At 42.3% G+C, this 16,988-nt stretch overlaps 1 protein-coding gene across 9 annotated transcripts in view; it reads left to right on the forward strand.

Annotated features, from left to right (window-relative positions):
• The window catches only part of LOC143369102 (uncharacterized), a 366,056-nt gene that overhangs the window by 254,193 nt on the left and 94,875 nt on the right, over positions 1–16,988 (forward strand). Inside the window, exon 1 of one of the 9 annotated variants that reach the window (XM_076812564.1) lies at positions 6,915–6,936. The exons of the other annotated variants lie outside the window; for them this stretch is intronic. The gene's annotated coding sequence lies outside the window, so the exon portion shown is untranslated. Of the gene's footprint in view, positions 1–6,914; positions 6,937–16,988 lie in introns of those variants that run through there. 9 annotated transcript variants of the gene reach the window in all.

Consider the following 16,988-nt stretch of genomic DNA (forward strand, 5'->3'; position numbering starts at 1 on the left):
GGATAAGTTCATATCATCTACTTTTGACATCGATCTCAATTTGATATTGTTACTAAAGAAAGAAGACCAATTTTTGTTATTCGATTTTATAACCAAGTAAAAAGTTAAGAAGACTGTTTGAGTTTCTGTTACAATTTTTCAAATAACTTTAATAAATATTTCGAGATATTTCATAAATTCCGTTTGCTTCTTAGAACACTGTACTTTAACATAAAAGTAACAAACTTAACAGAAATATTCTGAAACCGTGGTTTTCAATTTTGGGAATTTTTGACCCGGTAGCGAAATCGTATGTTGCATATTGGGGTGCGCGTCCCGCCGAGTTAAGCAAGGAGAGTTTTCGAATACCTTTCGCTAATTGCAGAGCCATATTTGATATTTTAGCGAACCGTATTCTATTAAATAGATTCAGTAAAGGATTAATAAACATTCCTTCTACCCTCTTCTAACTTGCGAACTTACCACCGTTTTCATACCTACTACCGTAAAATAATACAGAAATTAAAACAGCAACGCGAACGTCAAGAATCTCCTTGCATAAGTTCCTCGAGCTTAAGTAAGGAATTTTGTCGCGTTGCGTTGACCATACACTCGTCAGGTCTTAACTGAGATAAGTAGAAAAGCCTACAAAGAGACTCCCAAGCGAGACGTGACGTTTCTTCAATTTTTCTCGTTACACCTCCCTCGTTTTCCACTTCACGCCTCCTCCACCGTCGAGGAGCGAAATGGTCGAGCGTAAAAGCGAAGGAGGGCGCGAGGGAAAGAATGAAACTAATTGCGGCGCCGTCTAGAGATCGCCTCTGTAACGACGATTCCTTCCTCCGGTTCGAGCCGTGACGCGTCCTGACGTATTCTCATCGCCACGAAACTTTTTATCCGCGAGATTCTAACGACGCCGCGGCAATCTAGGAAGCAACTGTTCCTCCTTCGGCAGACGTCCTCATTGTTAAACCGCGGCGTCAAGGTTCGAACTTTCCTCGCTCATCCTTATTCTCGGACATATTTCATGGAAGAAACGTCGCTTTAATGATACCAACTGCTTCTGTCGCTAGTGATGCCGACCTGCTGTTTCCTACGATCGTTTTATTGCAAGACACGCCTTCAGAGTAGTACTGCCTTTTCATTAGGATCGCTGGAATAATGACGGAAGTGGATGGTGTAGAAAAAAAAGCAACTAAAGGTTCAATAAATTGTTGCTAATAATATCTCGCAAGGGAACACCGCGAACCCGCATTCAGGGATTGGAACGCAACTTTGTGGGTTTATAGAGTGACTCAGGATAAGAACAACGACGGTATGTTTCATTTGTGTTCAATCGTCCTTTAAGGGGACTAGGCCGTCGAAAAATCGATTTTTTATTGCATTTTCCGAAAGTACTATCTTTTTTTATTAAAATGCCGCTTGGTTTATACTAAAATTTGCAAAATTGTAGATTTGGCAGCTAAAAACGTCAAGCGGCAAAATATAGCGTCGCCTTTGCCCAGAAACTTTAAATGCGTTTTTCTCGAATATTTTTTTCTCTTCATTTTTTCCCGATTGCGAGCGAATTGAGGTTGAAATCGACTTGGAAAAAATTACAGGACGTGTAGGACATGTGTCATTTCGGCGCAAACCTCTGATATGGTCTGTAAAAATTGGAGATTTTCGTAAAAAAATTAAGAAGTCACCGGATTTTGGTAGCGCACCATCATTGTTTGTGAAAAAAGATTGCTCATCTTTTCGGCCGGATGACCAGAGTACGTTAAGTGGCTGTCTAAACCAGACTGTCTTATGTTACTAAGTAGTATAAAATATAAATTATCTAACTTTCTTACTACGCGTCGCGTATTATTTCCTAATAAATATTAGAAAAACATTGCTCGTTGTGCAGCTTAAGGCACGTTGCAATGGGATCCAGAAGTTCTTCGATTGTCGCGGAGCACAGTTCCGCAATACAACAATAATTGAAATTATATATAAAAAAAATACGGATTATGCTGTTTCATAACTATTTAAACATCCAGTTCAGATTTCACGTGAAACCCCGAATTTTAGAAAACATTCATATTTTTGTTTATAACTTTTTCTAATTGTTTAAACAATTGATAAAACTTTTCCGATTTGCTAAATCTAATTAAAAGAAGTAACTTTTGTCCTGAAACTTTTTTTCTATCTCTTACGGATTGTGCGTTATAAAATAAAATCGAAAAACAGCCGAATCTTCAGGGGTTAATTTCACCCCCTTAGTGCGATTTTGGGCAGCAAACAAAAATTGCGTTGTAATCAGCAGGAAATCCCCTACATATCCACAAAGTTTCAGAATTTTTTGAATCTTCGCGTTTGGGATCTTCCCTCGTAAGAAGTAACCCGCTCCGGGTGGGATACAATTCCTGCATGGAACTACCGGCCGGATCGGGCGTCTATCGAGAGGCGACATGCGTCAGATCCGTGCTAAAGCTTTGCGTCTACTACTGCAGAAACAGTTGCATCTACTACTAAAAACACGTCGTTTCATATTCAGAGTTATGCACCGAAGACGATAGCTAGATACACTTATCCACTGCGATGTCCTAGCTGCGCTGAGTGGAGAGTTATTCCTCTTCCTGTCCCTCTAACTTCTTCCCCTCTTTTTTTGTTATTTGTACACCGATTCGAGTCGCTGCAGCGCAGCGTCGTCGCGGACAGTGGCAACAGCAGAAAATCTCGAATAAATCCTTTCGTAATCCCGCATCGCTCCTTTCAGCCAGTCCGGATTTCCACTACTCGCTTTTGTGCCACCTCTGCACCCTTCGAAAACTCTCTCTTTATCTCTCTTCCCATCTTCACCCCGCATTCCACCCTGCCTCCCTTTTTCTCTCGAATCCGTGCCCGTGGAAGCTCCGCACAGCCGCGACCGTGTGCCCGTTCGTTCCCGCGTACTTTTTCCATAAGGCCGTCAATAGCGACTTCCTACCGTTCCTGGGCCGCCGCCATTACGATATCTGGCGACGCGGAGCATTCGAAGCAAGGTTCGTCCCGGTCGTTTCGAAACAATTTTGCTTGCCAGTCGAGCCCCTCCGCTCGTATTCGATACCGCGAGGCCTGCTCGTCGCGGCTTCGAACAGGAAAGGGAGGGAAACACGTTTATTCTGCGAAATGCACCCCTACTTTAACGAATTTCTGGGATACGTCCTGCTCCCACCACCGCATCATCTCCGTCTCCTACTTTCTCTCGCTAGCAACGATAAATTCGCTTTTAAATTTGACGAGAGGATCCCCGAAACCAGGGGAACGACCCTTGCGCCAAAGTGGTAGCACAATTAGGAGCACCTGAAGTCGATTCTTTGGAGCTAAGCGAATTTTTGCGCGCAAGTACACTCGAGCGTTTGAGACGATGGCGACCCCCCATCCTGTCGTCTATTGAAACTGTATTTTCGCTTCTTACGGGATATAAAACTGTCTCCATTCGGCGAGCACGCGACGCAAGTTCTTTTCCGGTGGAAAAAGGAGGGAGAAGTCATGTTTCCAGCCTCCTCGTGGCGGTTTTTGTCATTTCCATCCAGCTTACGTTAAGCCACTTTTTATGCTGGCCCTTATTCGAGGCTTATCATGACAAGATGAATGCAATATGATATCAAAAGACGAAGGAATTCCATAACGGGGTACACAGTGCACGCCGCTCAAAGCACCCGTCGCGGTGCTCCCACCTTCTCGCGGCCACCGTCGACGTTCCCTTATTCACTTGCTCACAGATTTTGTTGAAAGACCCTTCCCTGGGTGCTGCGTGTGTGTTTGGAGCAGAACTGCATGGATTCGATGTACTGTGCCTGTAACATGCGCGCATATGTGCATTTATGGTCCGGAGGTGAGATTGGGATTAAATTTACGTTTTATCGACTCTGTCGATAACTAATAGTAACTTCGGAAATGGTACCTAGGAAACAAATCGAGTTGAGTGTTCAGGCAGTGCTGTATATTTTGTGTTAGTGAAGTTGGCATTTTAAGGAGTTAGGTCACCTTTGAGGCCCAAGCTCCGTACATAAATTTTTAATTTTTTTTTAGAGAATTATAAGATAAATCAAAAATGTTTTTTAAGGTCTGGGTTATTTCATTTTTCGAATGTTCAACCTTTTAGGAATGTGTGTTTAAAAGGATTTGTTGAAATTCGTAAAATTCCCGAAGTTATAGGCATTTGAGTAGCGGCAAATGCATGGGTCACAACTGGCCACTCAGTGCTCACGTAAAACTTTAAACGCGTTGTTCTCGAAACAGTGTTCTGAAAACGGTGGGAGCTGTATTTCCAAAAGTTATTCTCCGATTCGACTGAAACTTTTTTTATTTCGAAGAATATACTTGTGCCTAGGAGGTTTGCCAGAAAAAAATACAAAAAATTGAAAATTTATAATTTTCAAAGGCGTTGAAAAGACGAAAAATATAGGGAAAAAGTGATTTCAAACTTCAAGTGTCGTTATTTTTAAAAAAAAATGTCATTTTCTTATACTTTTCTGGTTCCCCCCCCCCCCCTAGGCAGAAGTATATTCTTCGAAATAAAAAAAGTTTCAGTCGAATCGGATAATAACTTTTGGGGATAACTTTTGGATGAATTTTTTGACGCCTTGACTTTAACGACTCCCCAGTGCCATCTATAATGATTAATTATAAAACAAAAAATATATTTCTATAATTTAAGACATCCCTAATACAATGTAAAAAGTCCCATTAAATTATATACAGTAGTTTTCCTTTAATTAATTCCTAAAGATCACCTATTTTGGGGGGCTCTACACCGGAACCTCCCCTTAAGCACGTGAAAAGAAGTTAGCAGTCTTCAGGATGCATTTAAGCTTCGAATGTTGAAAGAGACTGTCCTATTGCTAGAGTTATAATACCTACAGGTATATATTACAATATTGCTGGAGCGTTAATTACAGGTTCTCCGACAAATGTCAGTTTGAAATGGATAAGGAATAAGAATTTGTCAACTGGTGCAATCTTCACTCCCTGATCCAAGACCAGTTTAATCCCTTGCAGTTGAATCAGGAATAATACAAGCAATGAAATTTTAGTAATCAAGACTACAAACTTCAGAGTGCTAGCGTTACCGCATCGGTATATCCTATGCTTATAACGGGTGCAGACCAAATCAATCCCCGTAATCCCTCTACTAAGCCCGCCTCAGAGACTCCGCACAGTGCGGCAGTAAGCGTGGGTCAACTTTTCCAAACATAACGATACATATCGAAGGTAATCTGGACTTATGCTCTTTCTTCCTGAATAACCTCCCGCGCTCACCGTGGATGGCTGCCGAAAAATTCAAGAACACCGTCGCCCTGAAAAATAGACGAGACTGCGAAGGAGCCTAGCGATCTAAAATTCATCCCTCTTGCACAAACTCGGGGGTACACGCGGAAAGGTCAATGGGAGCGTTCCGCCAGGTCCACGGCTGAGGGAAATAACAAATTCATTCACCGAGAGCGCCATAAACGATCCCCGGTTTAGCCATCTTGGAAGGAGCAACCGAAGCTTTCCTAATTTATTAAAACGTCGCAGAGACTCGAACGAAACTCGCTGCAGGAACGTTCCACACCCCCCCAGGCCCTTCGGCCGGTGCCTCGAACTTCTTCCGCGGCTCCTTTCTCCCTCCATCCCTCACACGGAGCGGTGTAAAATTTTCAAGAGCTCTTGCTCCGGCTTCGGTGCTCACGTCTGCCATTTACACACGTTTCCTCCGCTGTGCAAACGTGTGGCGCGTAAAACGATCCTCCTGCTCGGCCAGGAGCATGCGGGAGAGGTCGTCTGCCGGCTGGGGATGCGCGGAATAAGAATCTAAAAAGAGCATGGCGAAGACACGACGACGAAACGACTCCCCTGGGCTTTCTCCAATCAGCCAGGGCCGGGCTTCATCTGACTGAGATGCACTCACTCGCGTGCTTCTGACCTGGCCCGGTTCGCACACGCGCTAACTCGCTAATGTACGCTGCTACCAACCTCCCGCACCCGCTGCCGTTCCCGGGGAACACTGACCCAGCCAGCCAGGCGGCCAGCGTCTTTTACACGCTCGTATGGATTCCATTAGTAATCTTTATGCGATCTGTTAATGCGCCGTGAAAAAGAGGAAAAGTCCCCGGGGAGTGTTTCCGCTTGGCACGCTCGATGGTCCTGCTTTTATACGATTTTCAATGGCTCCCCGCGTTAAGTAGACGCTAGACGGCCTTCGTTTAGCTCGTTTCAGCGCGAGGAAATGGACGTTTGCTAGCGTTTGCTTGGGAAGAAAGCGCGAATAGCCGCGTCGACATGACTTTGTACCGTGCACGGTTTTTATTTTTTTTTTCGGGGGTGTTAGATATTGGTAGCTTTGGAGAAGATGTTTAGTGTGTAGTATGTATGGTTTTCAATGTAATAAAACTGTATTTGTTAAGTTTTATCTTCTATAAGATTTGAGCAATAAAGTGGATCGTGGATGTAAAGATGATTTGAATTACTTCGATGAAGCTTTATAACATTTAGGCTCCTCATGGAGGATCTTTTTCAGCTTAGAATTATTGTTTACTATTAGTGATTGCTTTATTTTGCAGTCCATGTGTCTACTCTGAAGTCCTGAGTTATTTTTTAATTAGAGATACTATCGTTCGTTTAATAGTGGCCCTTGTAATATTTTCAATGTTTTCTTCAGGTTAAACACTATGTGCCATTATTCTGTGTTTTCCCTTAGTATATCTTATGCTTTCTACACCCCCAATTTACACATCAAATGCACCATCTGTTTATGTATTAGTTTGTTCCGCGTGGCCTTTATTCTTAAAAAAAATTAAATACTCAATTTTGATCACATCTATTTAAAGCCTACCAAATGTATTAACATGCATGTTTATTTTTCTGTTGCAGGTAAATAAGCAAATAGAACATTCTTCTACTTATGGTGCACAGTCGATAGTTTTCAAGAAACGCAAAGGGAACGACTTGGACGATTAAAGGAAGGTAACAAGCGGCGTCCATTAAAAATTTAGAATCGAAACATAATAATTAATAGCGAGTACCTATCGATCGTTCCACCAGCGCTGTGGTACAGTTTAAATACGAGTATCCAGCCGATCCGTAATATATCCTGTATAATATCACCGCGAGTAATTACACACTAGATTATTCGCCAGATAAACACATATTTGATCGAAGTGCATTCGCGGCGTATTGTAACGACGATTGCGAATCCACTGTGCCTGAATTGCTGGTAGAATTATATGCATTTCTGTCTCCCTTCGGAGCAGAGACTATCAAGCTGCGTATCCCAAACATCGACTGCCGCGGAACACAACCTGCGTGTTCTCTTTATTGAACTTGAAATGACTTCAGAGAGTCGAGGCCGAAGTAGTAGCCGAAATTCATGACCGGTTAGATATCTCTCAATGGCCTGTAACCGTAATGAGAGCTGAGAGAAATTCTGACCGTGATGGTGCAAATCCACGATGAGACACAAATATCGTGTCTTTAATCTCATGAAACAATTATTTCATTATTTTATTATTTTTTAATTAGTTTGTCATTAGTTTCGTGAAGTTAGACTCTCGTGAGACACGAGACATTCGTGATATATTTTCAAAAGTCTCATCTCTCGTGACTATTCCTATTATTTACTTTTAGTTGGCGCTGAGATTTTTGTCTCGTGATAGAAAAGTCTCGTGTAAAATTTCATCGCGGATTCACACTTTAATAATGAGATGGTGTAAAGGGTAACCGAAATTCATGACCGGTTGCATTTCGGTTGAGAATCTCTGACCGTAGTGTGAGATGAGCGAAACTAAGTTGAGAGAAATTCTGAGAGATGTCTTGACAGTATTGCCAAGCAAAATGTGCGAAACTCTGGCCGTAATGCTGAGAGGAACGTCAGACGATCTGTCGGTTCTTGGATTCGGTTCGACCTGGCTGAATTGGCCGGGAAGGTATACAGGGTCATCATTTAATCTTGCAACCCGCGCTCGCGCGAACAGGTAAAATGGCAACAGCGCCTCACTACAACCATGCACCGGCCCGGCGTTCGGAGAGCTGCCAGCGACCGCTGGACAGCAGTGATGCCCGAACTTCGAAAATTGTAGGATTGTCTCCTTCCAATTAACTTCGCAAAGAGCAATTCGGAATTTCCCCACCTGCGTGTAAAAGCCACAATAATGGCGCATCGTTCCAAAAAATGACATTAACGGAAGCCGGTATAGGCGTGGCGTTGAGAAGCTAAAAAGTTAAAAGATTCAGACACAAAAATTGTAGAAAAAATTCAAACAACGCTACAATCAAAGACACGTCCCATTAGTTACCCCTTAGGTACCTCCGAACTATGCGTGCACTGCATTAAGGATAAAATCGTCAAAAAGAAAACCAGAACAAAATTTAATTTCTCCATTTATGAAAGTAATGATACAGAAGCAACTAGCCTATTGTTTATCAACACCATGAATTTTAAAAAGAGCATTAAATACGGTATCAAATAAACAGTTTGCGAAACCTTTTCACAACAATTATGGTTAAAAAATTGATAACAGGGAAATTAAGTAAACGTAAAATATGTTAAATTATCCATCATTAAGAGGGAATAATTTTTCCTCAGTTTTCGGCGTAAATTGCATTCCGATATCTTTTATAGTTTAAAAGTTATACGAAAAAGGCCCCAAATTCTTCAACCCCGGCTGGGAAATTCCGAATACTTCTTTGCGATGTTAATTTGAAAGAGATCATTCTAAAATTTTTGAAGCCAGGGCATTACTGCTGTCCAGCGGTCGCTGGCAGCTGTCCGAACGCCGGGCCAGTGCATGGTTGTAGTGGAATGCGTCCGTGAGGCGCTGTTGCCGTTGTACCTGTTCGCGCGAGCGCGGGTTGCAAGATTAAATGATGACACATTGTTTATCACTCTCGAGTTTATTGAAAACAGACCTTTGCAGTTATTTGTTACTCTCACACTGTCGAAATTGTTAATCCTTATAATTTATGAGTGATTAACTGTGTTTATTTATAACAAAATATCAATTATTTCTGAAAATTAATTATGAAAATATTTATTTATGAAAACAGTAGTATTAGAAATAACAAAAATAATATTTCGTTCATAAAAATATTTAAAGAATTTATAAAATTATTTATATAATTTAATACATTGATAATAAGAAAAAAATTAATTTTTAAAAATTTATTATAAATTAAATTAATTAATTTTATTTTTTCTCATAAAGTTATTTCATATATACCATGTATTTCGCCGTGGACTGCAAAAAATGGAAGGTCAAGTTACTAATGCGATAAAAAATAATAATAACAGTCTACCTACTAAATAATTTTAGTCGACTTGGGAATCGCGACCGGGGTAGTCACTAATTGTTTCACAAATCTTAATCGAGCATATTTCTGCCGATTTCTCATGAATTGATGAATTGTGTTTGACCGCATTTCTGTCTCTCCAGAATTTCAGTTGACCGTACTGCATCCTCTCAAGAATTTCGGTTGACCGTAATTCTGAGAGATATTCGCTCTCGAATTTCGGTTGAGAGGAAACTCTTAACCGATTGTCGCTCACCAATTTCGGTTGAGAGGAAACTCTTGAACGATTGTCGCTTGCCAGTCCCGGTTGAGACAACCGTAAATGCCATTTCGGTCGCCTCACTGACCGTGACCGTGACCGAAATTGTATCGGTCCCGACTCTCAACCCCTTGTTGAAATCCTTTCTCATTTATTTGACGACATGGGAATGTAGACCATACACATAGTAACCCTATAATGTTATATACAATATGCTTTTGAATCCTCTCGTGAAAGGTGTTACTCCTTAACATCATCATTGATAATTATTAACTTCAGAAAAATATCTATGAAGTTCATCTAAGATTACGAAGCACCTTACAGTACAGAGTTCTGCTCCCACCTCAAAACCATAGACAGGTCCCGAAATTTCAGGACAACAATCGTATCACACATTCCGAAACTCATCATCTATTTCGAGCTAGCGAGACAATAGCCGCCCAATTAGCCATTTACACAATACCAGATCGATACTTTCAAGTTTGTTCACAGTTAACACGCTTCATGCACGGCTACGCGATCACGCCATATTGAATCTCTAGGAGGTTTCAGAGAGTCGAAGGCATCTTCCTTCCGCGACACACCATGAATTGATCGCTTAGCTCGAGGAACAGGAGACAAAGGCTCCTCTACTAGATTGTCTCCAAACTGCACGCTTTAAGACGTCCCAGACCGATCCCGAGGTACGGACAATTAGGCGATCTGATCGGTCGGCTTGGGAAATGGAAGACGATGGATTGGACTTTGGCAAACTTCGTGTTGACGCTTGGAGTGTTCCCAATCGCCGTTATTGGTCGAAGCACGTGGGCAAATCTACCCTTCCTGTCCCTGTCGTCGTACTTACGGGTCTGCAATCAGCGGAAGGTTGACAAACTCCGTGCACGAGGGAGGTATCGCCGCGCAATTCACCTCCACCCCGCATCAGCCTCTTTATGATATCAGATTAGATTTCCCAAAATTGTCCCTGCTCTCCTGAAAATTACGCCAACGCATTAGGTCTGGCAGGCTTTATCTCGCCCCGGCCACGAAAATGAACGTCGAATTCTGCGGCACCATCTGATGCTGGCCCCTTCCGCCTAAAATTGCCCCAAAATGATGGAAAATTCCTCGGAGTTCCTCAGCAAGCTGAGATGCAGGCAGGTGGATACGCTGATGGCGCGCTAACGAATCTTTGTTGCCCCACCGGTTTTAAGCTTAGGGGACTGAAATGCTTCAGTTTTATTAGAAAATCCTGGGCAACCGAGTCTGCGCTATAAACCAAGCTCATAGCTAGATAGCATAGATAGTTTTGAATCTTCACTGGTAAAGGTTTGAATGAGAAAGGAATTTCTTGATGAAACAACACTTTGCACAATGAAATTGCAAAGAGACCATCATTCCAGGATTGTGAACGTATACAGTATAGAGACTTTAACGAGGAATCTAAACTGTCACATCAAAATAATAATTTCTCAGATAATTCTGGCATCCCTGCTACGCGGTCCAGTCCCGAGTTCGAGAGATAGAACTAGAGAAGGCAGAGAGAAGATAGCCCACAGTTGGCACAGAAATTCGTTAGCCCTTGGACTGCCATCGTTAAAGCCACTTTTCTGCCAACGTCTCTATTCCCTTAATTACCCAATCATCTATCCTGCAGTATTCAGCAGACCCAAGTCTAACTGCTGAGGCAGGAAGACAACATTCCAGCTGGAACTCCAAACAAGGAAGCAGCGAGTAACGGCACGAAGTCTTGGGTAACTTCTCTCAGCGGAAAGAGCTGTAGGCCCGCCCTTCTATTTGTAATAAGGCGGCTAGATGAGAGGAGCGTAGGGCGCGAATAGTCGAGGGGTGATGGTGTAAGGACTGGGCAGAAAGAGGGAAAGAGAGGTGGGGAATACGGTGTGTAGGTATATATACACCCCAGGGGTGTGATAGTCGTACGATGTATGGTTATTGGGCGGCTGGCGGCATCGATTCTCACGACGAGGGAGCCACAGATCACCCGGAAACTGAAACTCCCGCCGTAGCCGCCCCTTCCTTCTTCGGATTCTGCCGACCCCCGTAGCTGGGGTGCATCGCGCGCTTCCATCCGTCTGCTAAATACTTTATTAGGAAGTTGCACGGTGTTCCCCTGGCGATTCGGATTCGAATTCAACCTGGAAACGCAAACCGATCCGTCCAACCCCTCGCGTCGAGAGCTGCAGTTTGCTAGCTACTAGCGCTGAGGAGTAGCCCGTCCTAGGAGTTCGCAAATTCCCCCCGCTGAGGATCAAACGCGTCCCTGAACCTCGAGCCAATCTTCCTTCATCTTCATCACCAGCCGTTTTCTTTTTAATTCATTGCAATTAGACAAATGTGTCTTGAGGTTCAGAGTGAATTACATACCTATCAATTGTTGCGAAGCTTTTGAAGAGCTACGAAGGATTGAGCTGTAGACCTAGTGCTTCGGTATGCTGGGTGGGATTATTAGTTACATGTTGGTATTCTGTACATTTCTAGCTGAGTGAAGAAGCTATTTTACTTTTAGCGCTGTTAAAAGAATTTATGTTAGTCTCTTCTTTAACAGCTTATAGGTGGAGGATAAGACTTGGACACCCCACGTTCAGAAATAAAAAATATTCTCCCCCGTTTTATGCGCGACCTTTCGTCCCTAAAATATTGAGACGCAATTACAGGTTGCCCTGTATTTTACACGGTGTCTATCCGTTTTATAGAGCACTTCTTCTCCATGAATTCGAACGTACGACATATTTTAAGCGTCGTTCAACAAAGAACCCGCGCCCTGTCCAACAAACTCGTCGTAAATATTCATTGATGCTGGCTGAATGGAACGGTGCATGACAAACGATCTCAACCTTCAGCCGAATTTCATTCCTCGATACTGGAACATAATTGGAAGTCACTCGGGGGCAAATTGGATGCGGCGAAGATGAGTGGCTCTCGCGATTCGCGTCGACTATCGAATCGGAGAAAGGGAAAGACGAGAACCCCCCTGTCCCATCTGTCTTTGTCCTCTCGCACAAGCCATCCGCCAATCACTTTCCGCGCGCTGTGTGCAGCATATTTGCAGAATTGCAATGCTTTATGAGAACATATGATATCCCCATGATCTATCGCCGAAGTACGCGAGAGTGTTAGCTTTCGGCAATGTAATTCCGAGGTTTTCTGGGTTCTCTAGTTGTAGATTAATGGTCCAGCAAATTCAGCCCCTGCTTTGCTAATTTTGGCGTTAAATTTTACAATATTGTTCCCAGTCCCCCGTTTTGTCTCTGCTGAAAGATATAAGCCGTTTAATAAAAAAACAGTGTTTAAAGAAACACTTGTTTCGGGAGCTTGAAGTCGGAGATAGAAGCTGAAAGGAGTCGCGTTAACGTAGAGGTAATAAGTACCGAATCTCGGAGCAGCATTATTGCTTTCATATTTATATTCGCAAGTTTATTGTTATTAGTTTGCACGGAGCCCGAGTTTAGTATTTCATGTATTTTAGACTATTATATCATAATATGTTTATGTAATCTACACCCTTTCAAATACTTATATGTGGGGCTAATCGGATCACGTTATTTGGGGTGAATCGGATCACTCTTTATTTTCATTTGAATATTTTTATGATTATAAATATGATAATTGTTTATATACAGATGGTTAGTACGTACATAAAAAAGAGCAATCAGGGATCATGGTGTCTCCAAATAAAAATAAAGGAATCTGTGATAAAAATTAAATTTAGAGAAATGACAAAAAAGAAATAAATTAATGGTCTTGAGAAGATGGCATTGTATTTACTCTGGTGAAAAATTAATTCGCCCACTTTCAGAAGATTCTCTGACAAGGAGAGTAGTTTAGGTGTCCGCCTCCGATCATTTTGATTTTTGGATATGTTATAGAGGACCGAAAAATAAGAAATACGTGTTTTTTTATTTTTCCCCGTTTTCATATTTGGGGGGTGAAAACTGCGTTCGAAGTTAGGGTTGAAAAATCATTTTTGTGGATTTTTGAAAATCTGGTGAGTCAGTCATATTTCGCATTCAAAGACACAAAATTCGTCCATTGACACTATTCCCCTATCTCTAATAGTTCTCGAGATATTCCACAAAAATGATTCTTCAACCCTAACATTGAACGCAGTTTTCACCCCCCAAATATGAAAACGGGGAAAAATAAAAAAACACGTATTTCTTATTTTTCGGTCCTCTATAACGTATCCAAAAATCAAAATGATCGGATGCGGACACCTAAAATACTCTCCTTGTGAGAAGAGCGATGCCACTTTGAGTTGTGCTGATAGAGGCGGCAAAAAACGGCAATATCCTTCCGATCTGTGTACTGAGTAGTGTCACTTGACTTCACTGTCATTAAATTAGATTTGTTTAAGTTGATTCTAAAGGTTTTGTTATGAAAATTTCAGTTTTTTTTTTCAAAAATTGATGGGTTATCCGATTCGCCCCAAGTTTCGGGGTGAATCGGATATTTCTCACTTTTTGGTTTTTTCTTTGCAGAACAAACATTTTTACCTTTGATTTTATTTTCTATTATTAATCTTAAAGCCAAAAGTGTACTAGTCACGAATATATAATAATAAAATTAATTTTTTAATGTCCGACTAGTATTTTTTTACCGTCAAACACAAAGTGATCCGATTCACCCCGGTCTACCCTACATATAGTAGAGTGTTTCCCTGTTGGTGAACTATTATCTTGCGATTAAAATCAAAATTGAAATCCATGGTGTGTATATATTGTGCGAGTAATAGGACCACTTCCATGGGAAGACCTATGAGATTTCGAAACTTCGTAAGCAGCTGCCGTTACAGAACTGCTATAAATTGCTGGAGCTTCGCAGGAACTGCTTCAAAATTACCATCTTCATGCCCTCGGCCAAAATTCCTTCTTGTTTATGTATCCACTCGAAACTCGCGCGTGCGAAACGCTGTTGTGCTCCTTGACGTAAGAACTTGGATCCGGTGGAGTAGCATGCTGATTTGAATAAAATTAAGTAAACATTAGTCATTCCGCTATCGTTTTAAATACACCGAATATACTTCCCTACCACGCACAAATGCACCCGGCTTTGACGACACTAACCTGCTGCTTGCCACGATCTTCAAGCAGAGTTCATAGGGACTTAGGGGACATTGGTTCCTCTTGCTACAATATGTATACAGTTGCATTTAACAGAACAGATTTAATCATATTCTTTGAACCAACCGTGTAGTAGCAGAATAGGCTACCCTGTTATTTATTAGTTGACACCTTCGGGTGAAGAAAATGGGAATTTTGTGTTCAGTCATGTATAGGAATTTGCTATTAGCACAGTTTGCTGAACTATGGTGGCTGGCGATGTGCTGTCAATTATAACCGTATAGCTACTGCTACCCGATCTCGTTACTGGAAATTGTGATGGGTAATGCATTAATGTATCACAAAGTTGGGAACGTATAACGTCGGCAGCTAGCATTTCATCGCGACGCCTGTCGCTTAGCCAGAGACTTTCGCAGTCACTCAGTAACTACACGTCTCCGGTTCCGACGCGGGGTAACTTTCAACAGGTCTCGATTTCAAGAGGGAACTTTCCATAATACGCGAAACTTAGCCCATTTTCCCGTGAGCCCCCAATTACAGCAATCGCTTCGGCACCACTTGGCGAAAAGAAGCACAAAGCAGCCGCCTTCGATTCCGCCGTTCTCTTCCCTTATCTCCGGGTATAACCGTGGATCGCGTTTTCGCCCTCGCGCAATTAGCCTGGGGATGGAATTACTGGGGTATAAAGGGGCGGGAGGCAGCGGGACGAATATAATACAGTTCGAAAATGGCGAGTGAAATAAACTCGGAAGAGTGCGCGCGCCCGGTTACGCGGTGGAACGCGATATTACCGGCCCTGATTTACCTCAACCGCGGTTCGGGATCCTCGAGCAATGGGAGATAACGGAGAGGAGAAGAAGAGGTAGAGGTATCAGAGAGGAATATGAAGCGCGCGGAGGAGTCGAGACGGAACGTGATAATTGCGGGGAAGGATAATTTAACGGGCGGCTCTTTTCTGCCCCGGCTTCTGCTCGCATCCATTTCTCTTCCCGCCCCTCTAGTTTCCGGACCCTCTGCATCTCCTCCTGCCATTCCTCTTTTTTTTTCTTTCCATTGTCGCGGCCGGGCGGTCTGATGTGTTGTGTTTAGTGGATCGCTTCTGTGCAATAGGGTGGCTGCCCTTATATATATACGCGTCGAATTTTTTTTTTTGTATTTCTGTGCTCACACCCCCTACAACCTAGCGCCATTTTATAAAAAATAGTCCCTGAAGAAGTGTATTGTAACGGGACAATAGGAGAGGGTGTCAACCAGACCTTAAAGTTTAAAATTCATTAATAGTTTGGTTTTAAAGAGTTTCTCAAAAATGGTAAACCCTGTCACCATTTTGTTCAAGTGATATTAAAAGTGCATTCAATTTTCTACAATTATTGTATATATATTTTTTTTCGTGCTTCCAACCATATTTTAGATAATGGCGTTTGAATGTAGAGAAGCGCGCGTATAGACACTACGTCACACCGTACATGTGGGACGCGCGACGTGCAGAACTCTCTATATTCAAACACTGTTATTTAAAAATCGGTTGGAGGCACGAAAAACTTGTATATACAGTAATTGTAGAAAATTTCATGCTCTTTTAATGTTATTTGAACAAAATTTCGATAGGGCTTATCATTTTCGAGAAATTCTTTAAAATCAAACCATTGATTAATTATAATTTTTAAGGCCCGGTCGGCACCCTTCCCTGTTGTCCGATTGTAATAATCTTTTTCAGGGACTATTTTTTTATGAAATGGAACCATATTGGGGGGTGAGAGCAAAAGAAATCGTAGGCTGCACCTGGTCTTCACGATAATATGCAATGTTTCCTTCATTTCTCGTCTACGGCCATGTGCGCTTCGCGGACCAAGGTGCCAGGAGCAATATCTCCCTCTAACTTCTCACACGCTCGTTATTTTAGAAAATTGTTCCGAGTAAATGTTGCTTACGTTGATTAGAAACACGTACAAGTTTTACAACGATTTTATTTAGACTTCTAAGTGGCCTCTTGTTTACCGATGTAACGCAGTACGTAGCCTTCTTTTTCCCACAGCGTTGAAGGCCACTTCGTGCCACTAGGCTTGATAAGAAAATTATACCGATATCGCTAACATATCCGCGCCGAAGCACCCTATAACCAAACTCCCAATAGAATTTTTTTCTCTCCCTGTGGCGCAGCCAATCTGTATGAATAACCCAAACGGGATCGTTGTTTTCCTTCTCAAGGCCGCTATTGCGCGCCCCTCATCGATCCGCTCCTGAATTCACTAGCTCCTCCCGAACCAGGGCCACGAAAAACAGCAACAAATACCTGATAGGCAAATTCCATGAACACGACGAGAGTCTCGCAGTATTCACAGCGATTCCGTTGTCGTTTGCCTGGCGACACGAAGCGTCTCGCGACGTAGGAAGGGTGACTCACACCCCTC

Source organism: Andrena cerasifolii, chromosome 5 (assembly GCF_050908995.1).
Source record: "Andrena cerasifolii isolate SP2316 chromosome 5, iyAndCera1_principal, whole genome shotgun sequence".
In the NCBI taxonomy this organism is placed as follows: Eukaryota; Metazoa; Arthropoda; class Insecta; order Hymenoptera; family Andrenidae; genus Andrena; species Andrena cerasifolii.